Raw genomic sequence first — 26,500 nt, 5'->3', positions numbered from 1 at the left:
AAGTTATTTGCCGGATCCAGTTTTCACTTCCCAATCAAGTGTGATAGGGTACAGTGGTGTGAAAGTGGTTTATGGGGACTATATACAGTATTATCACTTAATTTCTACCAAAGTAGGTAAAAATTGATCATTTTCACTTACTTTTGTAGAAAATAAGTACCTCACAGCGGCCGAAACATCTCATGCTCCGTTTTTGGCATTCACTCCCCAACCATCACGCCGCAGCCAGAACATTTTCTGCGTCGGTTCCAGCTTTCATTCCCAAAAGCATCTCGTCGCAGGCCAGAACATCTCATGCGTCGGTTCTGGCTTTCACTCCCAAAAGCACCTGGTCGTGGCCAGAACATCTCATCCGTCGGTTCCGGCATTACCCCCCAAGCACCTTGCCAAGGTGGGAACATTTCATTCACAGGTTCCAGCTTTTACCCTCCAGGCACATAGCCGCGTACATAACAAGCTATTCGCCGGTTCCGGTTTTCACACCCCAATCAAATGTGAAAGGGTACAGCGGTGTGAAAGTGGTATATGGGGCCTATAAATTATCACTTTTTTTTTTTACCAAAGTAGGTGAAAATTATTATTTTCACCTACTTTAGTAGAAAAAAGTATTACTGATATTCAATAAAAAAGCAATGCAGACAATATCACTGCTATCTCCCGCACTGATATCAGCCCTGATTTGGCTCGCTGTCTGCATCAAATAATATAAGGACCTCAATTCATCAAACTTTAAACATAATTTACGGAAGAACATACATATTTGATAAATATACATGTATGCCAGGAAGATATTATCGCGCCTGCTTACCTGTTGTGGGTAGCTGCTCCTGCAATTTGACGTTTGGAATATGCTGTAGTAAAAATGATGTCACAGTAGTCCAGAGACGTAGCTGGGTAAGCAGTTGACATCACAATTCATTCGTGGAGAAGGTCTACCTGAAAAAAAGAAGGAGGCGCGATAATATGTTCATGACATACATGCATATTTATTAATAATGTGTCTTACATCGTAACACACATAAATGCAGTACTATACAGACAACACAAGTCATCCTTATCAGTTCCTGCCCAGTGATTGCAAATACATGCTACAGCACATATTAGACCCTTAACTGTGGACCCGTTACTCAGTTTTACAAACTGAGCAGGTCCCCGGGTATGTGCTCTGCAGCAGCCAGTCTTGAGGAGCTGTCAGGGACTATCACCCCCCAAAGCACCTCACAGTGCCTGGAACATCTCATGCGCCAGTTTAGGCTTTCACCCGCCTTCAAGCCCATCGCAAAACCGGATCTGGCACCTCTCCAAAGCACCTCAACGCGGCCGGAACATTTCATGCGCCGCTTCCGGCTTTCACCCCCCAAACACCATGCCGCGGGCAGAACATTTATTGCGCCGGTTCCAACTTTCACCCCCAAAAGCACCTCGTCGCAGCCAGAATATCTTATACGTCGGTTCAGGCTTCAACCCCTCCCAAGCACCTTGCCAAGGTGGGAACATTTGATTCACAGGTTCCAGCTTTTACCCTCCAGGCACATTGCTGCATATCGACAAGTTATTCGCCAGATCCAGTTTTCACACCCCAATCAAATGTTATAACATTTCCTGCACCGGTTCCGGCTTTCACTCCCAAAAGCACCTCGTCGTGGCCAGAACATCTCATCCGTCGGTTCCGGCTTTACCCCCCAAGCACCTTGCCAAGGTGGGAACATTTCATTCACAGGTTCCAGCTTTTACCCTCCAGGCACATAGCCGCGTACATAACAAGCTATTCGCCGGTTCCGGTTTTCACACCCCAATCAAATGTGAAAGGGTACAGCGGTGTGAAATTGGTATATGGGGCCTATAAATGATCACATTTTTTTTTTACCAAAGTAGGTGGAAATAACAATTTTCACCTACTTTTGTAGAAAATAAGTAACTCACACGCCGCGACCGGAACATTCCTTGCGTCGGTTCCGGCTTTCACTCCCAAAAGCACATCATCGCGTGCCAGAACATCTCATGCGTCGGTTCCGGCTTCCACTCCCAAAAGCATACCGTCGCGGCCAGAACATCTCATGCGTCGGTTCCAGCTTTCACTTCCAAAAGCACCTCGTCACGGCCAGAACATCTCATCCGTCGGTTCCGGCTTCAACCCCCAAGCACCTTGCTAAGTCAGGAACATTTCATCACAGGTTCCAGATTTTACCCTCCAGGCACATAGCTGCGTACAAGTTATTCCCAGATTCCGGTTTTCACACCCCAATCGAATGTGAAAGGGTACACCGGTGTGAAAGTGGTATATGGGGTCTAAAAATTATGACTTTTTTTTACCAAAGTAGGTGAAAATAACAATTTTCATCTACTTTTGTAGAAAATAAGTACCTTGCAGCAGTCGGTACATCTCATGCGCCGGTTCCGGCTTTCACTGCCCAACCATCATGCCAGAACATTTCTTGTGCTGGTTCCAGGTTTCACCCACAAAAGCACCTTGCCAAGGCGGTGACATTTCATTTACAGGTTCCAGCTTTCATCCTCCAGGCACATAGCTGCATATGGACAAGTTATTTGCCGGATCCAGTTTTCACATCCCAATCAAGTGTGATAGGGTACAGTGGTGTGAAAGTGGTTTATGGGGACTATATATTATTACTTCATTTCTACCAAAGTAGGTGAAATTGATCATTTTCACTTACTTTTGTAGAAAATAAGTACCTCACAGCCAAAACCTTCCCGCACAAAACCAAAATTAGCGTTTATTACAAAATACAATAATCAGCATAGGGAATTAGAAAAAGTTTTTAAAAAACATTGGCATATTTTAACCAAAGACCCGTTATTAAAAACCCACATTGGAGAGAAGCCCACTTTTATATATAGGAAGGCAGACAATTTAAAATCTAAAATTGTCAAAAGTGCAAACCCGGAACAGAGGGAAGGAAGAATAAAGACAAAAGGTTTTCACAGGTGTGGTATGTGTCCCATGTGCAGGACCCACAAAGATACCCCCACCAAAACCACAGAATTTGTAGCCACAGCAAATGGATCACCGTTTAAAATCCAGGAGTTTATTACTTGCAACAGCAAGAATTGCATTTATGTAATTGAATGCTCATGTGGACTTCAATATGTGGGAAAAACCGGTAGAACCCTAAGAGAAAGATGGGCAGAACACGCTCGAAATATAAAGAAAGGGTTAACGGGACACCTTCTCTCAGAACATTTCAAGAACAAACATAATTGTTCCACTGAGGAAATATCAAAAGTGATTGGGATAAAAAAGGTAGTGGGTAATTGGAGAGAAAAAGGATGCAAAACCCTTCTCGCAAAAACTGAAATGAAGTTTATTTACAATATGAAAACCCTCACCCCAAATGGCCTAAACGGGGATTTCGAGGTAAAATGGTTTTTGTAAAAAGTGTAATTCTTCTCTTTAAACATCAGCCCACTATCTTACATAATATAAACCACCCCCTTTTCTTTCACTTGATTATAAGATTTTTAAATATCAATATCCCTATTCTTATACTTCTATTGAAGTCATTTGCAAAACGTATTATTGAATTTTATTGTCCACTTATTATTTCAAAAGTCCATTAGAGATATCTACAAGAACGTTATATAGAAATTAAAGACAATATGGCCGTGCGTTCCACGGCACACATAACAGGAGGGACTTATATCCATCAAACCAGGAAATGCAAATTTCCATCCCTTCTCCGTGCGCCTGCACGTTACATTAAGCTCTGCTGTTCTGACGTCTACCAGGAAGTGAGACGCACGGCTTTGTAAAAAAAACATGGCCGTGCGTTCCATTATGCGTTCCAACCGCGATCCCGTCATTTACTATTAGTAATGACGGCGCGGAGAGAAGGAGGCGCAGGCTCCACTATACAGTGAACGGAGGTAGCCCCCTCCTATGTATATACTACAAAATAGCTGGCACCAGCATTAAATAGAGCGGAGGTATACATATCACAGGACACAATACCCATATATGGACATCCGGTTTATGGACTTCCGGTGTCCTAATTGACATGTTTCTTTGAAAGGTATACATGATATGTTTTTTGTAAATATATTCTAATGTTCACAATGGGACAGTTATTTTTAACAATGTGATAAGATTTTTGATGTATTTTGTGTATTGTAAATAGCATTTTATGTTGGAAAACGCCCCCCTATGATGCAATGGGGAGGAAACCATACTGGGTATTTAATCCGGATTGTGACACCAATGCAACACCACCTTGATAAAGACCTGGAGGTCGAAACGCGTCGGTGCGGTGTTGCTAAAAGATTTTAAGGTATACGGAGTTTATGTCATTTGCTAAGAGACCTTTGCTGTTGGTGAGCGTTCCCGGGCATATAACATCTATTGCTCCCAGGCATAGGCCACAAGCAATCCACTAAAACTTGTATACGGGCTGTTTTATATATTATATTTTATCAATAAAAAAAGTTTGGATATTCGCGTTGGGAGTACGTCCCTTACTGAAAGATACCTTGATGAGAGGACCCCCATATACAAGAAAGTAAGCATACATGTGAGAAAATTAAAGATACCTTGATGTGCCTTCTAAATACTTTTTTAGTGTAAGCATACATGTACGTCACCCTTGGAATAATCAGGAGACACGTGGTGAACCTCTAGAGATATTACTCACATTGGGAAAGAAAATTTCTAGTGGTCCAAGAAACCTACAAATAACTTTACCCCATTTGAAAAATTGGACTACACATTGTTTTTCCGTTTTCTTTTCCCATTTTCTTCCACATGCTACATCGAGGAAGAAAATAACAGACTCCCTCAAATATCAACCAGAGACTGGGATATAGTAAGCATCATTGCCTAACTGTGGGCGCTTTTCCTTATTTTTCATTGTATTTTGTATTTGTTTACCAGGAAGGTAACTCCTGGCTAGGAAAGTGCTGCCCTTTTAGCGCCATTTTTTGTATTTCGTTGTATTTTAAAGTACCTCACAGCGGCCGAAGCATCTCATGCTCCGTTTTTGGCTTTCACCTCCCAACCATCACGCCGCAGCCGGAACATTTTCTGCGTCTGTTCCAGCTTTCATTCCCAAAAGCATCTCGTCGCAGGCCAGAAACTCTCATGCATCGGTTCTGGTTTTCACTCCCAAAAGCACCTCGTCGCGTGCCAGAACATCTCATGCGTCGGTTCCGGCTTTCACTCCCAAAAGCATACCGTCGCGGCCAGAACATCTCATGCGTCGGTTCCAGCTTTCACTTCCAAAAGCACCTCGTCACGGCCAGAACATCTCATCCGTCGGTTCCGGCTTCAACCCCCAAGCACCTTGCTAAGTCAGGAACATTTCATCACAGGTTCCAGATTTTACCCTCCAGGCACATAGCTGCGTACAAGTTATTCCCAGATTCCGGTTTTCACACCCCAATCGAAAGTGAAAGGGTACAGCGGTGTGAAAGTGGTATATGGGGTCTAAAAATTATCACTTTTTTTTACCAAAGTAGGTGAAAATAACAATTTTCATCTACTTTTGTAGAAAATAAGTACCTTGCAGCAGTCGGTACATCTCATGCGCCGGTTCTGGCTTTCACTGCCCAACCATCACGCCGGAACATTTCTTGTGCCGGTTCCAGGTTACACCCACAAAAGCACCTTGCCAAGGCGGTGACATTTCATTCACAGGTTCCAGCTTTCACCCTCCAGGCACATAGCTGCATATGGACAAGTTATTCGCCGGATCCAGTTTTCACATCCCAATCAAGTGTGATAGGGTACAATGGTGTGAAAGTGATATATGGGGCCTATATATTATCACTTCATTTCTACCAATGTAGGTAAAAATGATAATTTTCACTTACTTTTATAGAAAATAAGTACCTCACAGTGGCTGGAACATCTCATACTGTTTTTGGCTTTCATCCCCCAACCATTACGCCGTGGCCAGAACATTTTCTGCGTCGGTTCCGGCTTTCATTTCACTCCCAGAAGCATCCCGTCCCGTCCAGAACATCTCATGCGTCGGTTCCAGCTTTCAATTCCAAAAACACCTCGCCGCGGCCAGAACATCTCATCCGTCGGTTCCGGCTTTACCCCCAAGCACCTTGCCAAGGCGCTGACATTTCATTCACAGGTTCCAGCTTTCACCCTCCAGGCACATAGCTGCATATGGACAAGTTATTCGCCGGATCCAGTTTCCACATCCCAATCAAGTGTGATAGGGTACAATGGTGTGAAAGTGATATATGGGGCCTATATATTATCACTTCATTTTTGCCAATGTAGGTGAAAATGATCATTTTCACTTACTTTTGTAGAAAATAAGTACGTCACAGCGGCCGGAACATCTCATGCTCCGTTTTTGGCTTTCACCCCATAACCATTACGCCGTGGCTGGAACATTTTCTGCGTCGGTTCCGGATTTCACTCCCAAAAGCATCCCGTCGCGTCCAGAACATCTCATGCGTCGGTTCTGGCTTTCACTCCTAAAAGCACCTCGTCGTGGCCAGAACATCTCATGCGTCGGTTCTGGCTTTCACTCCTAAAAGCACCTCGTCGTGGCCAGAACATCTCATCCGGCGGTTCCGGCTTAACCACCCAAGCACCTTGCCAAGTCGGGAAAATTTCATTCACAGGTTCCAGCTTTTACCCTCCAGGCACATAGCCGTGTACGGAACAAATTATTCCCAGGTTCCGATTTTCACACCCCAATCGAATGTGAAAGGGTACAGCGGTGTGAAAATAATATATGGGGCCTATAAATTATCACATTTTTTTTTACCAAAGAAGGTGGAAATAACAATTTTCACCTACTTTTGTAGAAAATAAGTACCTCACAGCAGCCGGTACATCTCATGCGCAGGTTTCAGCTTTCACCGCCAAACCACCATGCCGCTACTGGAACATTCCTTTTACCGGTTCCAGGTTTCACCCACAAAAGCACCTTGCCGAGGCAGTACAATTTCATTCACAGGTTCCAGCTTTCACCCTCCAGGCACATAGCTGCATATGGACAAGTTATAAAGCTATTAACCATACTGCACCAGCATATATCTCTCTACTTATCACAAAATATCTCCCATCTCGACCACTCCGCTCTGCACAAGATCTGCGTCTCTCTTCTGCACGGATCACCAGCTGCCATTCACTATTACAGGACTTTCATCGGGCTGCTCCCATCCTATGGAATGCCCTTCCACGCACAATAAGACTCTCCAATAGCCTCCAAACATTCAAGCGTTCCCTGAAAACTCACCTCTTCAGGCAAGCCTATAATGTTTAAGTTCTACATGCATAACCCTCTGAGGCACTTATGTATTATATAGCTACCCTTCTGGACTTGTAACTTGGTGGGACTGCTATGGTATTACTGGTGCCTGTCCTTGTGTTTCCACCAATATCCCTATAGATTGTAAGCTTGCAGCAGGGCCCTCCTACCTCCAAGTCTGTATGTTGTTACCCAGTTTGTTTTATCACTGTCTACTATTGTAAAGCGCAACGGAATCTGCTGCGCTATATAAGAACCTGTAAATAAATAAATAAATAAATAAATAAATTTGCCGGATCCAGTTTTCACTTCCCAATCAAGTGTGATAGGGTACAGTGGTGTGAAAGTGGTTTATGGGGACTATATATTATCACTTCATTTCTACCAAAGTAGGTGAAATTGATCATTTTCACTTACTTTTGTAGAAAATAAGTACCTCACAGCGGCCGAAACATCTCATGCTCCGTTTTTGGCTTTCACCCCCCCCAACCATCACGCCGCAGCTGGAACATTTTCTGCGTCGGTTCCAGCTTTCATTCCCAAAAGCATCTCGTCGCAGGCCAGAACATCTCATGCGTCGGTTCTGGCTTTCACTCCCAAAAGCACCTCGTCGTGGCCAGCACATCTCATCCGTCGGTTCCGGCTTTACCCCCCAAGCACCTTGCCAAGGTGGGAACATTTCATTCACAGGTTCCAGCTTTTACCCTCCAGGCACATAGCCGCGTACATAACAAGCTATTCGCCGGTTCCGGTTTTCACACCCCAATCAAATGTGAAAGGGTACAGCGGTGTGAAAGTGGTATATGGGGCCTATAAATTATCACTTTTTTTTTTTACCAAAGTAGGTGAAAATTATTATTTTCACCTACTTTAGTAGAAAAAAGTATTACTGACATTCAATAAAAAAGCAATGCAGACAATATCACTGCTATCTCCCGCACTGATATAAGCCCTGATTTGGCTCGCTGTCTGCATAAAATAATATAAGGACCTCAATTCATCAAACTTTAAACATAATTTACGGACCATACATATTTGATAAATATACATGTATGCCAGGAAGATATTATCGCGCCTGTTGTGGGTAGCTGCTCCTGCAATTTGACGTTTGGAATATGCTGTAGTAAAAATGATGTCACAGTAGTCCAGAGACGTAGCTGGGTAAGTAGTTGACATTACAATACATTCGTGGAGAAGGTCTACCTGAAAAAAATATGAAGGAGGCGCGATAATATGTTCATGACATACATGCATATTTATTAATAATGTGTCTTACATCGTAACACACATAAATGCAGTACTATACAGACAACACAAGTCATCCTTATCAGTTCCTGCCCCAGTGATTGCAAATACATGCTACAGCACATATTAGACCCTTAACTGTGGACCCGTTACTCAGTTTTACAAACTGAGCAGGTCCCCGGGTATGTGCTCTGCAGCAGCCAGTCTTGAGGAGCTGTCAGGGACTTTCACCCCCCCAAACCACCTCACAGTGCTTTCACCCGCCTTCAAGCCCATCGCAAAAGCATGACAATCTCATGCGCCGGATCTGGCACCTCTCCAAAGCACCTCAACGCGGCCGGAACATTTCATGCGCCGCTTCCGGCTTTCACCCCCCAAACACCACGCCGCGGGCAGAACATTTATTGCGCCGGTTCCAACTTTCACCCCCAAAAGCACCTCGTCGCAGCCAGAATATCTCATACGTCGGTTCAGGCTTCAACCCCTCCCAAGCACCTTGCCAAGGTGGGAACATTTCATTCACAGGTTCCAGCTTTTACCCTCCAGGCACATAGCTGCATATGGACAAGTTATTCGCCAGATCCAGTTTTCACACCCCAATCAAGTGTTATAACATTTCCTGCACCGGTTCCGGCTTTCACTCCAAAAAGCACCTCGGCTTTCACACCCCAATCTAATGTGAAAGGGTACAGCGGTGTGAAAGTGGTATATGGGGCCTATAAATGATCACATTTTTTTTTTACCAAAGTAGGTGGAAATAACAATTTTCACCTACTTTTGTAGAAAATAAGTAACTCACACGCCGCGACCGGAACATTCCTTGCGTCGGTTCCGGCTTTCACTCCCAAAAGCATACCGTCGCGGCCAGAACATCTCATGCGTCGGTTCCAGCTTTCACTTCCAAAAGCACCTCGTCACGGCCAGAACATCTCATCCGTCGGTTCCGGCTTCAACCCCCAAGCACCTTGCTAAGTCAGAAACATTTCATCACAGGTTCCAGATTTTACCCTCCAGGCACATAGCTGCGTACAAGTTATTCCCAGATTCCGGTTTTCACACCCCAATCGAATGTGAAAGGGTACAGCGGTGTGAAAGTGGTATATGGGGTCTAAAAATTATCTTTTTTTTTTTACCAAAGTAGGTGAAAATAACAATTTTCACCTACTTTTGTAGAAAATAAGTACCTTGCAGCAGTCGGTACATCTCATGCGCCGGTTCCGGCTTTCACTGCCCAACCATCACGCCAGACCATTTCTTGTGCCGGTTCCAGGTTTCACCCACAAAAGCACCTTGCCAAGGCGGTGACATTTCATTCACAGGTTCCAGCTTTCACCCTCCAGGCACATAGCTGCATATGGACAAGTTATTTGCCGGATCCAGTTTTCACATCCCAATCAAGTGTGATAGGGTACAGTGGTGTGAAAGTGGTTTATGGGGACTATATATTATCACTTAATTTCTACCAAAGTAGGTGAAATTGATAATTTGCACTTACTTTTGTAGAAAATAAGTACCTCACAGTGGCCGAAACATCTCATGCTCCGTTTTTGGCTTTCACCCCCCAACCATCACGCCGCAGCCGGAACATTTTCTGCGTCTTTTCCAGCTTTCATTCCCAAAAGCATCTCGTCGCAGGCCAGAACATCTCATGCGTCGGTTCTGGCTTTCACTCCCAAAAGCACCTTGTCGCGTGCCAGAACATCTCATGCGTCGGTTACGGCTTTCACTCCCAAAAGCATACCGTCGCGGCCAGAACATCTCATGCGTCGGTTCCAGCTTTCACTTCCAAGAGCACCTCGTCACGGCCAGAACATCTCATCCGTCGGTTCCGGCTTCAACCCCCAAGCACCTTGCTAAGTCAGGAACATTTCATCACAGGTTCCAGATTTTACCCTCCAGGCACATAGCTGCGTACAAGTTATTCCCAGATTCCGGTTTTCACACCCCAATCGAATGTGAAAGGGTACAGCGGTGTGAAAGTGGTATATGGGGTCTAAAAATTATCACTTTTTTTTACCAAAGTAGGTGAAAATAACAATTTTCACCTACTTTTGTAGAAAATAAGTACCTTGCAGCAGTCGGTACATCTCATGCGCCGATTCCGGCTTTCACTGCCCAACCATCACGCCAGAACATTTCTTGTGCCGGTTCTAGGTTTCACCCACAAAAGCACCTTGCCAAGGCGGTGACATTTCATTCACAGGTTCCAGCTTTCACCCTCCAGGCACATAGCTGCATATGGACAAGTTATTTGCCGGATCCAGTTTTCACATCCCAATCAAGTGTGATAGGGTACTATGGTGTGAAAGTGATATATGGGGCCTATATATTATCACTTAATTTCTACCAAAGTAGGTGAAATTGATAATTTTCACTTACTTTTGTAGAAAATAAGTACCTCACAGCGGCCGAAACATCTCATGCTCCGTTTTTGGCTTTTACCCCCCAACCATCACGCCGCAGCAGGAACATTTTCTGCGTCCGTGCCAGCTTTCATTCCCAAAAGAACCTCGTCGCGTGCCAGAACATCTCATGCGTCGGTTACGGCTTTCACTCCCAAAAGCATACCGTCGCGGCCAGAACATCTCATGCGTCGGTTCCAGCTTTCACTTCCAAAAGCACCTCGTCACGGCCAGAACATCTCATCCGTCGGTTCCGGCTTCAACCCCCAAGCACCTTGCTAAGTCAGAAACATTTCATCACAGGTTCCAGATTTTACCCTCCAGGCACATAGCTGCGTACAAGTTATTCCCAGATTCCGGTTTTCACACCCCAATCGAATGTGAAAGGGTACAGCGGTGTGAAAGTGGTATATGGGGTCTAAAAATTATCACTTTTTTTTTTACCAAAGTAGGTGAAAATAACAATTTTCACCTACTTTTGTAGAAAATAAGTACCTTGCAGCAGTTGGTACATCTCATGCGCCGATTCCGGCTTTCACTGCCCAACCATCACGCCGGAACATTTCTTGTGCCGGTTCCAGGTTTCACCCACAAAAGCACCTTGCCAAGGCGGTGACATTTCATTCACAGGTTCCAGCTTTCACCCTCCAGGCACATAGCTGCATATGGACAAGTTATTCGCCGGATCCAGTTTCCACATCCCAATCAAGTGTGATAGGGTACAATGGTGTGAAAGTGATATATGGGGCCTATATATTATCACTTCATTTCTACCAATGTAGGTGAAAATGATAATTTTCACTTACTTTTATAGAAAATAAGTACCTCACAGTGGCTGGAACATCTCATACTGTTTTTGGCTTTCATCCCCCAACCATTACGCCGTGGCCAGAACATTTTCTGCGTCGGTTCCGGCTTTCACTCCCAGAAGCATCCCGTCGCGTCCAGAACATCTCATGCGTCGGTTCCAGCTTTCAATTCCAAAAACACCTCGCCGCGGCCAGAACATCTCATCCGTCGGTTCCGGCTTTACCCCCAAGCACCTTTCCAAGGCGCTGACATTTCATTCACAGGTTAAAGCTTTCACCCTCCAGGCACATAACTGCATACTGTATGGACAAGTTATTCGCCGGATCCAGTTTTCACATCCCAATCAAGTGTGATAGGGTACAATGGTGTGAAAGTTATATATGGGGCCTATATATTATCACTTCATTTTTGCCAATGTAGGTGAAAATGATAATTTTCACTTACTTTTGTAGAAATAAGTACGTCACAGCGGCCGGAACATCTCATGCTCCGTTTTTGGCTTTCACCCCTCAACCATTACGCCGTGGCTGGAACATTTTCTGCGTCGGTTCCGGCTTTCACTCCCAAAAGCATCCCGTCGCGTCCAGAACATCTCATGCGTCGGTTCTGGCTTTCACTCCTAAAAGCACCTCGTCGTGGCCAAAACATCTCATCCGTCGGTTCCGGCTTAACCCCCCAAGCACCTTGCCAAGTCGGGAACATTTCATTCACAGGTTCCAGCTTTTACCCTCCAGGCACATAGCCGTGTACGGAACAAACTATTCCCAGGTTCCGATTTTCACACCCCAATCGAATGTGAAAGGGTACAGCGGTGTGAAAATAATATATGGGGCCTATAAATGATCACATTTTTTTTACCAAAGAACGTGGAAATAACAATTTTCACCTACTTTTGTAGAAAATAAGTACCTCACAGCAGCCGGTACATCTCATGCGCAGGTTTCGGCTTTCACCGCCAAACCACCACGCCGCTACTGGAACATTCCTTTCACTGGTTTCAGGTTTCACCCACAAAAGCACCTTGCCGAGGCAGTACCATTTCATTCACAGGTTCCAGCTTTCACCCTCCAGGCACATAGCTGCATATGGACAAGTTATTTGCCGGATCCAGTTTTCACTTCCCAATCAAGTGTGATAGGGTACAGTGGTGTGAAAGTGGTTTATGGGGACTATATATTATCACTTCATTTCTACCAAAGTAGTTGATATTGATAATTTTCACTTACTTTTGTAGAAAATAAGTACCTCACAGCGGCCGAAACATCTCATGCTCCGTTTTTGGCTTTCACTCCCCAACCATCACGCCGCAGCCGGAACATTTTCTGCGTCGGTTCCAGCTTTCATTCCCAAAAGCATCTCGTCACAGGCCAGAACATCTCATGCGTCGGTTCTGGCTTTCACTCCCAAAAGCACCTCGTCGTGGCCAGAACATCTCATCCGTCGGTTCTGGCTTTACCCCCCAAGCACCTTGCCAAGGTGGGAACATTTCATTCACAGGTTCCAGCTTTTACCCTCCAGGCACATAGCCGCGTACATAACAAGCTATTCGCCGGTTCCGGTTTTCACACCCCAATCAAATGTGAAAGGGTACAGCGGTGTGAAACTGGTATATTGGGCCTATAAATTATCACTTTTTTTTTTACCAAAGTAGGTGAAAATTATTATTTTCACCTACTTTAGTAGAAAAAAGTATTACTGATATTCAATAAAAAAGCAATGCAGACAATATCACTGCTATCTCCGGCACTGATATCAGCCCTGATTTGGCTCGCTGTCTGCATAAAATAATATAAGGACCTCAATTCATCAAACTTTAAACATAATTTACGGAAGACCATACATATTTGATAAATATACATGTATGCCAGGAAGATATTATCGCGCCTGCTTACCTGTTGTGGGTAGCTGCTCCTGCAATTTGACGTTTGGAATATGCTGTAGTAAAAATGATGTCACAGTAGTCCAGAGACGTAGCTGGGTAAGCAGTTGACATCACAATTCATTCGTGGAGAAGGTCTACCTGAAAAAAAGAAGAAGGAGGCGCGATAATATGTTCATGACATACATGCATATTTATTAATAATGTGTCTTACATCGTAACACACATAAATGCAGTACTATACAGACAACACAAGTCATCCTTATCAGTTCCTGCTCAGTGATTGCAAATACATGCCACAGCACATATTAGACCCTTAACTGTGGACCCGTTACTCAGTTTTACAAACTGAGCAGGTCCCCGGGTATGTGCTCTGCAGCAGCCAGTCTTGAGGAGCTGTCAGGGACTATCACCCCCCAAAGCACCTCACAGTGCCTGGAACATCTCATGCGCCAGTTTAGGCTTTCACCCGCCTTCAAGCCCATCGCAAAAGCATGACAATCTCATGCTCCGGATCTGGCACCTCTCCAAAGCACCTCAACGCGTCCGGAACATTTCATGCGCCGCTTCCGGCTTTCACCCCCAAACACCACGCCGCGGCCAGAACATTTACTGCGCCGGTTCCAACTTTCACCCCCAAAAGCACCTCGTAGCAGCCAGAATATCTCATACGTCGGTTCAGGCTTCAACCCCTCCCAAGCACCTTGCCAAGGTGGGAACATTTCATTCACAGGTTCCAGCTTTTACCCTCCAGGCACATAGCTGCGTATGGACAAGTTATTCGCCAGATCCAGTTTTCACACTCCAATCAAGTGTTATAACATTTCCTGCACCGGTTCCGGCTTTCACTCCCAAAAGCACCTCGTCGCAGGCCAGAACATCTCATGCGTCGGTTTCCGGCTTTCACACCTTAATCTAATGTGAAAGGGTACAGCGGTGTGAAAGTGGTATATGAGGCCTATAAATGATCACATTTTTTTTACCAAAGTAGGTGGAAATAACAATTTTCACCTACTTTTGTAGAAAATAAGTAACTCACACGCCGCGACAGGAACATTCCTTGCGTCGGTTCCGGCTTTCACTCCCAAAAGCACCTCGTCGCATGCCAGAACATCTCATGCGTCGGTTCTGGCTTTCACTCCCAAAAGCATACCGTCGCGGCCAGAACATCTCATGCGTCGGTTCCAGCTTTCACTTCCAAAAGCACCTCGTCACGGCCAGAACATCTCATCCGTCGGTTCCGGCTTCAACCCCCAAGCACCTTGCTAAGTCAGGAACATTTCATCACAGGTTCCAGATTTTACCCTCCAGGCACATAGCTGCGTACAAGTTATTCCCAGATACCGGTTTTCACACCCCAATCGAATGTGAAAGGGTACAGCGGTGTGAAAGTGGTATATGGGGTCTAAAAATTATCACTTTTCTTTTACCAAAGCAGGTGAAAATAACAATTTTCACCTACTTTTGTAGAAAATAAGTACCTTGCAGCAGTCGGTACATCTCATGCGCCGGTTCTGGCTTTCACTGCCCAACCATCACGCCGGAACATTTCTTGTGCCGGTTCCAGGTTTCACCCACAAAAGCACCTTGCCAAGGCGGTGACATTTCATTCACAGGTTCCAGCTTTCACCCTCCAGGCACATAGCTGCATATGGACAAGTTATTCGCCGGATCCAGTTTCCACATCCCAATCAAGTGTGATAGGGTACAATGGTGTGAAAGTGATGTATGGGGCCTATATATTATCACTTCATTTCTACCAATGTAGGTGAAAATGATAATTTTCACTTACTTTTATAGAAAATAAGTACCTCACTTTGGCCCTTATTCTGATCTCGGCGGTACGGCCCGCGTGCGGCCGTACCGCCGATGTTTTCACTCTGCACATGCGCAGAGGTCACTCTGCACATGTGCAGGCGAAATCGCCGCACAAAAATTTTATTCGCCGCAAAGGGGGCGTATAGGGGCGTGAGGGGCTTAATACCCTCATTTCCCTATGCATACGCCCCGCGTTTCATGGGCGTTCCCATGCAAACGCGGGGCGTATGCATGGTAATGAGGCTATGACGCCAGTGATGGGGGCGGAAAGCTGACATCGCCGGATGTCAGCTCTCCGCCCCCATACAAGCTTTCACACGGACGATTGTCCGTGTGGTCTAAGCTTGCGTGAGCTGGTGGAGCGTGCGGCCCTGCCTTCGATGGTCGTCGACCATCGAATGCAGGGGGCAGCTCCCACCATGGTGGAGGCGTACGCCCCACCATTTTCATGCGGATCGCCAGCCGTCCGCGTACGGACGGCCGTGGCGATCCGTCTTGTAGGCGGGGATTGGTTTGTGCGGCCGGAGCAACGTATGCGGCTCCGGCCGCACAGATCAGAATAAGGGCCAGTGGCTGGAACATCTCATACTGTTTTTGGCTTTCATCCCCCAGCCATTACGCCGTGGCCAGAACATTTTCTGCGTCGGTTCCGGCTTTCACTCCCAGAAGCATCCCGTCGCGTCCAGAACATCTCATGCGTCGGTTCCAGCTTTCAGTTCCAAAAACACCTCGCCGCGGCCAGAACATCTCATCCGTCGGTTACGGCTTTACCCCCAAGCACCTTGCCAAGGCGGTGACATTTCATTCACAGGTTCCAGCTTTCACCCTCCAGGCACATAGCTGCATACTGTATGGACAAGTTATTCGCCGGATCCAGTTTCCACATCCCAATCAAGTGTGATAGGGTACAATGGTGTGAAAGTGATATATGGGGCCTATATATTATCACTTCATTTCTGCCAATGTAGGTGAAAATGATAATTTTCACTTACTTTTGTAGAAAATAAGAACGTCACAGCGGCCGGAACATCTCATGCTTCGTTTTTGGCTTTCACCCTTCAACCATTACGCCGTGGCCGGAACATTTTCTGCGTCGGTTCCGGCTTTCACTTCCAAAAGCACCTCGTCACGGGCCAGAACATCTCATCCGTCGGTTCCGGCTTCAACCCCCAAGCACCTTGCTAAGTCAGGAACATTTCATCACAGGTTCCAGATTTTACCCTCCAGGCACATAGCTGCGTACAAGTTATTCCCAGATTCCGGTTTTCACACCCCAATCGAATGTGAAAGGGTACAGCGGTGTGAAAGTGGTATATGGGGTCTAAAAATTATCACTTTTCTTTTACCAAAGCAGGTGAAAATAACAATTTTCACCTACTTTTGTAGAAAATAAGTACCTTGCAGCAGTCGGTACATCTCATGCGCCGGTTCTGGCTTTCACTGCCCAACCATCACGCCGGAACATTTCTTGTGCCGGTTCCAGGTTTCACCCACAAAAGCACCTTGCCAAGGCGGTGACATTTTATTCACAGGTTCCAGCTTTCACCCTCCAGGCACATAGCTGCATATGGACAAGTTGTTCGCCGGATCCAGTTTCCACATCCTAATCAAGTGTGATAGGGTACAATGGTGTGAAAGTGATGTATGGGGCCTATATATTATCACTTCATTTCTACCAATGTAGGTGAAAATGATAATTTTCACTTACTTTTATAGAAAATAAGTACCTCACAGTGGCTGGAACATCTCATACTGTTTTTGGCTTTCATCCCCCAACCATTACGCCGTGGCCAGAACATTTTCTGCGTCGGTTCCGGCTTTCACTCCCAGAAGCATCCCGTCGCGTCCAGAACATCTCATGTGTCGGTTCCAGCTTTCAGTTCCAAAAACACCTCGCCGCGGCCAGAGTATCTCATCCGTCGTTTACGGCTTTACCCCCAAGCACCTTGCCAAGGCGGTGACATTTCATTCACAGAATCCAGCTTTCACCCTCCAGGCACATAGCTGCATACTGTATGGACAAGTTATTCGCCGGATCCAGTTTCCACATCCTAATCAAGTGTGATAGGGTACAATGGTGTGAAAGTGATATATGGGGCCTATATATTATCACTTCATTTCTGCCAATGTAGGTGAAAATGATAATTTTCACTTACTTTTGTAGAAAATAAGAACGTCACAGCAGCCGGAACATCTCATGCTCCGTTTTTGGCTTTCACCCCTCAACCATTACGCCGTGGCCGGAACATTTTCTGCGTCGGTTCCGGCTTTCACTCCCAAAAGCATCCCGTCGCGTCCAGAACATCTCATGCGTCGGTTCTGGCTTTCACTCCTAAAAGCACCTCGTCGTGGCCAGAACATCTCATCCGTCGGTTCTGGCTTAACCCCCCAAGCACCTTGCCAAGTCGGGAACATTTCATTCACAGGTTCCAGCTTTTACCCTCCAGGCACATAGCCGTGTACGGAACAAATTATTCCCAGGTTCCGATTTTCACACCCCAATCGAATGTGCAAGGGTACAGTGGTGTGAAAGTAATATATGGGGCCTATAAATGATCACATTTTTTTTACCAAAGAAGGTGGAAATAACAATTTTCACCTACTTTTGTAGAAAATAAGTACCTCACAGAAGCCGGTACATCTCATGCGCCGGTTTCGGCTTTCACCGCCAAACCACCACGCCGCTACTGGAACATTCCTTTCACCGGTTCCAGGTTTCACCCACAAAAGCACCTTGCCAAGGCAGTACCATTTCATTCACAGGTTCCAGCTTTCACCCTCCAGGCACATAGCTGCATATGGACAAGTTATTTGCCGGATCCAGTTTTCACATCCCAATCAAGTATGATAGGGTACAGTGGTGTGAAAGTGGTTTATGGGGACTATATATTATCACTTCATTTCTACCAAAGTAGGTGAAATTTATCATTTTCACTTACTTTTGTAGAAAATAAGTACCACACAGCGGCCGAAACATCTCATGCTCCGTTTTTGGCTTTCACCCCCCAACCATCACGCCGCAGCCGGAACATTTTCTGCGACGGTTCCAGCTTTCATTCCCAAAAGCATCTCGTCGCAGGCCAGAACATCTTATGCGTCGGTTCCAGCTTTCACTCCCAAAAGCATCCCGTCGCGTCCAGAACATCTCATGCGTCGGTTCTGGCTTTCACTCCCAAAAGCATCCCGTCGCGGCCAGAACATCTCATCCGTTGGTTCCAGCTTTCACTTCCAAAAGCACCTCGTCACGGCCAGAACATCTCATCCGTCGGTTCCGGCTTCAACCCCCAAGCACCTTGCTAAGTCAGGAACATTTCATCACAGGTTCCAGATTTTACCCTCCAGGCACATAGCTGTGTACAAGTTAGGTACAGGAAGATATTATCGCGCCTGCTTACCTGTTGTGGGTAGCTGCTCCTGCAATTTGACGTTTGGAAAAAAATTATGTCACAGTAGTCCAGAGACGTAGCTGGGTAAGTAGTTTACATCACAATTCATTCGTGGAGAAGGTCTACCTGAAAAAAAGAAGAAGGAGGCGCGATAATATGTTCATGACATACATGCATATTTATTAATAATGTGTCTTACATCGTAACACACATAAATGCAGTACTATACAGACAACACAAGTCATCCTTATCAGTTCCTGCCCCAGTGATTGCAAATACATGCTACAGCACATATTAGACCCTTAACTGTGGACCCGTTACTCAGTTTTACAAACTGAGCAGGTCCCCGGGTATGTGCTCTGCAGCAGCCAGTCTTGAGGAGCTGTCAGGGACTATCACCCCCCAAAGCACCTCACAGTGCCTGGAACATCTCATGCGCCAGTTTAGGCTTTCACCCGCCTTCAAGCCCATCGCAAAAGCATGACAATCTCATGCTCCGGATCTGGCACCTATCCAAAGCACCTCAACGCGTCCGGAACATTTCATGCGCCGCTTCCGGCTTTCACCCCCAAACACCACGCCGCGGCCAGAACATTTACTGCGCCGGTTCCAACTTTCACCCCCAAAAGCACCTCGTAGCAGCCAGAATATCTCATACGTCGGTTCAGGCTTCAACCCCTCCCAAGCACCTTGCCAAGGTGGGAACATTTCATTCACAGGTTCCAGCTTTTACCCTCCAGGCACATAGCTGCGTATGGACAAGTTATTCGCCAGATCCAGTTTTCACACCCCAATCAAGTGTTATAACATTTCCTGCACCGGTTCCGGCTTTCACTCCCAAAAGCACCTCGTCGCAGGCCAGAACATCTCATGCGTCGGTTTCCGGCTTTCACACCTTAATCTAATGTGAAAGGGTACAGCGGTGTGAAAGTGGTATATGAGGCCTATAAATGATCACATTTTTTTTACCAAAGTAGGTGGAAATAACAATTTTCACCTACTTTTGTAGAAAATAAGTAACTCACACGCCGCGACAGGAACATTCCTTGCGTCGGTTCCGGCTTTCACTCCCAAAAGCACCTCGTCGCATGCCAGAACATCTCATGCGTCGGTTCTGGCTTTCACTCCCAAAAGCATACCGTCGCGGCCAGAACATCTCATGCGTCGGTTCCAGCTTTCACTTCCAAAAGCACCTCGTCACGGCCAGAACATCTCATCCGTCGGTTCCGGCTTCAACCCCCAAGCACCTTGCTAAGTCAGGAACATTTCATCACAGGTTCCAGATTTTACCCTCCAGGCACATAGCTGCATATGGACAAGTTATTCGCCGGATCCAGTTTCCACATCCCAATCAAGTGTGATAGGGTACAGTGGTGTGAAAGTGGTTTATGGGGACTATATATTATCACTTCATTTCTACCAAAGTAGGTGAAATTTATCATTTTCACTTACTTTTGTAGAAAATAAGTACCACACAGCGGCCGAAACATCTCATGCTCCGTTTTTGGCTTTCACCCCCCAACCATCACGCCGCAGCCGGAACATTTTCTGCGTCGGTTCCAGCTTTCATTCCCAAAAGCATCTCGTCGCAGGCCAGAACATCTTATGCGTCGGTTCCGGCTTTCACTCCCAAAAGCATCCCGTCGCGTCCAGAACATCTCATGCGTCGGTTCTGGCTTTCACTCCAAAAAGCATCCCGTCGCGGCCAGAACATCTCATGCGTTGGTTCCAGATTTCACTTCCAAAAGCACCTCGTCACGGCCAGAACATCTCATCCGTCGGTTCCGGCTTCAACCCCCAAGCACCTTGCTAAGTCAGGAACATTTCATCACAGGTTCCAGATTTTACCCTCCAGGCACATAGCTGCGTACAAGTTATTCCCAGATTCCGGTTTTCACACCCCAATCGAATGTGAAAGGATACAGCGGTGTGAAAGTGGTATATGGGGTCTAAAAATTATCACTTTTTTTTACCAAAGGAGGTGAAAATAACAATTTTCACCTACTTTTGTAGAAAATAAGTACCTTGCAGCAGTCGGTACATCTCATGCACCGGTTCTGGCTTTCACTGCCCAACCATCACGCCGGAACATTTCTTGTGCCGGTTCCAGGTTTCACCCAAAAAAGCACCTTGCCAAGGCGGTGACATTTCATTCACAGGTTCCAGCTTTCACCCTCCAGGCACATAGCTGCATATGGACAAGTTATTCGCCGGATCCAGTTTTCACATCCCAATCAAGTGTGATAGGGTACAGTGGTGTGAAAGTGGTTTATGGGGACTATATATTATCACTTCATTTCTACCAAAGTAGGGTGAAATTGATCATTTTCACTTACTTTTGTAGAAAATAAGTACGTCACAGCGGCCGAAACATCTCATGCTCCGTTTTTGGCTTTCACCCCCCAACCATCACGCCGCAGCCGGAACATTTTCTGCGTTGGTTCCAGCTTTCATTCCCAAAAGCATCTCGTCGCAGGCCAGAACATCTTATGCGTCGGTTCCGGCTTTCACTCCCAAAAGCATCCCGTCGCGTCCAGAACATCTCATGCGTCGGTTCTGGCTTTCACTCCAAAAAGCATCCCGTCGCGGCCAGAACATCTCATGCGTTGGTTCCAGATTTCACTTCCAAAAGCACCTCGTCACGGCCAGAACATCTCATCCGTCGGTTCCGGCTTCAACCCCCAAGCACCTTGCTAAGTCAGGAACATTTCATCACAGGTTCCAGATTTTACCCTCCAGGCACATAGCTGCGTACAAGTTATTCCCAGATTCCGGTTTTCACACCCCAATCGAATGTGAAAGGATACAGCGGTGTGAAAGTGGTATATGGGGTCTAAAAATTATCACTTTTTTTTACCAAAGGAGGTGAAAATAACAATTTTCACCTACTTTTGTAGAAAATAAGTACCTTGCAGCAGTCGGTACATCTCATGCGCCGATTCTGGCTTTCACTGCCCAACCATCACGCCGGAACATTTCTTGTGCCGGTTCCAGGTTTCACCCACAAAAGCACCTTGCCAAGGCGGTGACATTTCATTCACAGGTTCCAGCTTTCACCCTCCAGGCACATAGCTGCATATGGACAAGTTATTCGCCGGATCCAGTTTCCACATCCCAATCAAGTGTGATAGGGTACAATGGTGTGAAAGTGATGTATGGGGCCTATATATTATCACTTCATTTCTACAAATGTAGGTGAAAATTATAATTTTCACTTACTTTTATAGAAAATAAGTACCTCACAGTGGCTGGAACATCTCATACTGTTTTTGGCTTTCATCCCCCAACCATTACGCCGTGGCCAGAACATTTTCTGCGTCGGTTCCGGCTTTCACTCCCAGAAGCATCCCGTCGCGTCCAGAACATCTCATGCGTCGGTTCCAGCTTTCAGTTCCAAAAACACCTCGCCGCGGCCAGAACATCTCATCCGTCGGTTACGGCTTTACCCCCAAGCACCTTGCCAAGGCGGTGACATTTCATTCACAGGTTCCAGCTTTCACCCTCCAGGCACATAGCTGCATACTGTATGGACAAGTTATTCGCCGGATCCAGTTTCCACATCCCAATCAAGTGTGATAGGGTACAATGGTGTGAAAGTGATATATGGGGCCTATATATTATCACTTCATTTCTGCCAATGTAGGTGAAAATGATAATTTTCACTTACTTTTGTAGAAAATAAGAACGTCACAGCGGCCGGAACATCTCATGCTCCGTTTTTGGCTTTCACCCCTCAACCATTACGCCGTGGCCGGAACATTTTCTGCGTCGGTTCCGGCTTTCACTCCCAAAAGCATCCTGTCGCGTCCAGAACATCTCATGCGTCGGTTCTGGCTTTCACTCCTAAAAGCACCTCGTTGTGGCCAGAACATCTCATCCGTCGGTTCTGGCTTAACCCCCCAAGCACCTTGCCAAGTCGGGAACATTTCATTCACAGGTTCCAGCTTTTACCCTCCAGGCACATAGCCGTGTACGGAACAAATTATTCCCAGGTTCCGATTTTCACACCCCAATCGAATGTGAAAGGGTACAGCGGTGTGAAAGTAATATATGGGGCCTATAAATGATCACTTTTTTTTTACCAAAGAAGGTGGAAATAACAATTTTCACCTACTTTTGTAGAAAATAAGTACCTCACAGCAGCCGGTACATCTCATGCGCCGGTTTCGGCTTTCACCGCCAAACCACCACGCCGCTACTGGAACATTCCTTTCACCGGTTCCAGGTTTCACCCACAAAAGCACCTTGCCAAGACAGTACCATTTCATTCACAGGTTCCAGCTTTCACCCTCCAGGCACATAGCTGCATATGGACAAGTTATTTGCCGGATCCAGTTTTCACATCCCAATCAAGTGTGATAGGGAACAGTGGTGTGAAAGTGGTTTATGGGGACTATATATTATCACTTCATTTCTACCAAAGTAGGTGAAATTTATCATTTTCACTTACTTTTGTAGAAAATAAGTACGTCACAGCGGCCGAAACATCTCATGCTCCGTTTTTGGCTTTCACCCCCCAACCATCACGCCGCAGCCGGAACATTTTCTGCGTCGGTTCCAGCTTTCATTCCCAAAAGCATCTCGTCGCAGGCCAGAACATCTTATGCGTCGGTTCCGGCTTTCACTCCCAAAAGCATCCCGTCGCGTCCAGAACATCTCATGCGTCGGTTCTGGCTTTCACTCCCAAAAGCATCCCGTCGCGGCCAGAACATCTCATGCGTTGGTTCCAGCTTTCACTTCCAAAAGCACCTCGTCACGGCCAGAACATCTCATCCGTCGGTTCCGGCTTCAACCCCCAAGCACCTTGCTAAGTCAGGAACATTTCATCACAGGATCCAGATTTTACCCTCCAGGCACATAGCTGCGTACAAGTTATTCCCAGATTCCGGTTTTCACACCCCAATCGAATGTGAAAGGGTACAGCGGTGTGAAAGTGGTATATGGGGTCTAAAAATTATCACTTTTTTTTACCAAAGGAGGTGAAAATAACAATTTTCACCTACTTTTGTAGAAAATAAGTACCTTGCAGCAGTCGGTACATCTCATGCGCCGGTTCCGGCTTTCACTGCCCAACTATCACGCCGGAACATTTCTTGTGCCGGTTCCAGGTTTCACCCACAAAAGCACCTTGCCAAGGCGGTGACATTTCATTCACAGGTTCCAGCTTTCACCCTCCAGGCACATAGCTGCATATGGACAAGTTATTTGCCGGATCCAGTTTTCACATCCCAATCAAGTGTGATAGGGTACAGTGGTGTGAAAGTGGTTTATGGGGACTATATATTATCACGTCATTTCTACCAAAGTAGGTGAAATTGATCATTTTCACTTACTTTTGTAGAAAATAAGTACGTCACAGCGGCCGAAACATCTCATGCTCCGTTTTTGGCTTTCACCCCCCAACCATCACGCCGCAGCCGGAACATTTTCTGCGTCGGTTCCAGCTTTCATTCCCAAAAGCATCTCGTCGCAGGCCAGAACATCTCATCCGTCGGTTCCGGCTTTACCCCCCAAGCACCTTGCCAAGGTGGGAACATTTCATTCACAGGTTCCAGCTTTTACCCTCCAGGCACATAGCCGCGTACATAACAAGCTATTCGCCGGTTCCGGTTTTCACACCCCAATCAAATGTGAAAGGGTACAGCGGTGTGAAAGTGGTATATGGGGCCTATAAATTATCACTTTTTTTTTTTACCAAAGTAGGTGAAAATTATTATTTTCACCTACTTTAGTAGAAAAAAGTATTACTGACATTCAATAAAAAAGCAATGCAGACAATATCACTGCTATCTCCCGCACTGATATCAGCCCTGATTTGGCTCGCTGTCTGCATAAAATAATATAAGGACCTCAATTCATCAAACTTTAAACATAATTTAAGGAAGACCATACATATTTGATAAATATACATGTATGCCAGGAAGATATTATCGCGCCAGCTTACCTGTTGTGGGTAGCTGCTCCTGCAATTTGACGTTTGGAATATGCTGTAGTAAAAATGATGTCACAGTAGTCCAGAGACGTAGCTGGGTAAGTAGTTGACATCACAATTCATTCGTGGAGAAGGTCTACCTGAAAAAAAGAAGAAGGAGGCGCGATAATATGTTCATGACATACATGCATATTTATTAATAATGTGTCTTACATCGTAACACACATAAATGCAGTACTATACAGACAACACAAGTCATCCTTATCAGTTCCTGCCCCAGTGATTGCAAATACATGCTACAGCACATATTAGACCCTTAACTGTGGACCCGTTACTCAGTTTTACAAACTGAGCAGGTCCCCGGGTATGTGCTCTGCAGCAGCCAGTCTTGAGGAGCTGTCAGGGACTATCACCCCCCAAAGCACCTCACAGTGCCTGGAACATCTCATGCGCCAGTTTAGGCTTTCACCCGCCTTCAAGCCCATCGCAAAAGCATGACAATCTCATGCTCCGGATCTGGCACCTATCCAAAGCACCTCAACGCGTCCGGAACATTTCATGCGCCGCTTCCGGCTTTCACCCCCAAACACCACGCCGCGGCCAGAACATTTACTGCGCCGGTTCCAACTTTCACCCCCAAAAGCACCTCGTAGCAGCCAGAATATCTCATACGTCGGTTCAGGCTTCAACCCCTCCCAAGCACCTTGCCAAGGTGGGAACATTTCATTCACAGGTTCCAGCTTTTACCCTCCAGGCACATAGCTGCGTATGGACAAGTTATTCGCCAGATCCAGTTTTCACACCCCAATCAAGTGTTATAACATTTCCTGCACCGGTTCCGGCTTTCACTCCCAAAAGCACCTCGTCGCAGGCCAGAATATCTCATGCGTCGGTTTCCGGCTTTCACACCTTAATCTAATGTGAAAGGGTACAGCGGTGTGAAAGTGGTATATGAGGCCTATAAATGATCACATTTTTTTTACCAAAGTAGGTGGAAATAACAATTTTCACCTACTTTTGTAGAAAATAAGTAACTCACACGCCGCGACAGGAACATTCCTTGCGTCGGTTCCGGCTTTCACTCCCAAAAGCACCTCGTCGCATGCCAGAACATCTCATGCGTCGGTTCTGGCTTTCACTCCCAAAAGCATACCGTCGCGGCCAGAACATCTCATGCGTCGGTTCCAGCTTTCACTTCCAAAAGCACCTCGTCACGGCCAGAACATCTCATCCGTCGGTTCCGGCTTCAACCCCCAAGCACCTTGCTAAGTCAGGAACATTTCATCACAGGTTCCAGATTTTACCCTCCAGGCACATAGCTGCATATGGACAAGTTATTCGCCGGATCCAGTTTCCACATCCCAATCAAGTGTGATAGGGTACAGTGGTGTGAAAGTGGTTTATGGGGACTATATATTATCACTTCATTTCTACCAAAGTAGGTGAAATTTATCATTTTCACTTACTTTTGTAGAAAATAAGTACCACACAGCGGCCGAAACATCACATGCTCCGTTTTTGGCTTTCACCCCCCAACCATCACGCCGCAGCCGGAACATTTTCTGCGTCGGTTCCAGCTTTCATTCCCAAAAGCATCTCGTCGCAGGCCAGAACATCTTATGCGTCGGTTCCGGCTTTCACTCCCAAAAGCATCCCGTCGCGTCCAGAACATCTCATGCGTCGGTTCTGGCTTTCACTCCAAAAAGCATCCCGTCGCGGCCAGAACATCTCATGCGTTGGTTCCAGATTTCACTTCCAAAAGCACCTCGTCACGGCCAGAACATCTCATCCGTCGGTTC

The 26,500-nt window shown here is 46.1% G+C and overlaps 1 long non-coding RNA gene across 2 annotated transcripts; it reads right to left on the bottom strand.

Moving 5' to 3' along the window:
* Positions 1-704: 704 nt before the first annotated feature.
* Positions 705-18,880, bottom strand: LOC146056003 (uncharacterized). 2 transcript variants are annotated; one of them, XR_014469047.1, is made up of 3 exons: positions 18,779-18,880; positions 13,579-13,706; positions 705-936 (listed from the first exon to the last, which is right to left on the bottom strand). It is a non-coding gene; the product is annotated as an uncharacterized LOC146056003 (long non-coding RNA). The 2 variants fall into 2 exon arrangements; XR_014469048.1 differs by having other exon boundaries at positions 705-932.
* Between the last annotated feature and the right edge of the window lie 7,620 nt (positions 18,881-26,500).

The sequence above is a fragment of the Crinia signifera genome, unplaced genomic scaffold (assembly GCF_055691185.1).
Source record: "Crinia signifera unplaced genomic scaffold, ASM5569118v1 HAP2_SCAFFOLD_69, whole genome shotgun sequence".
NCBI classification, from domain to species: domain Eukaryota; kingdom Metazoa; phylum Chordata; class Amphibia; order Anura; family Myobatrachidae; genus Crinia; species Crinia signifera.
Note: the sequence above shows the minus strand (reverse complement) of the source record. Positions and strands in the feature narration are given on the sequence as shown.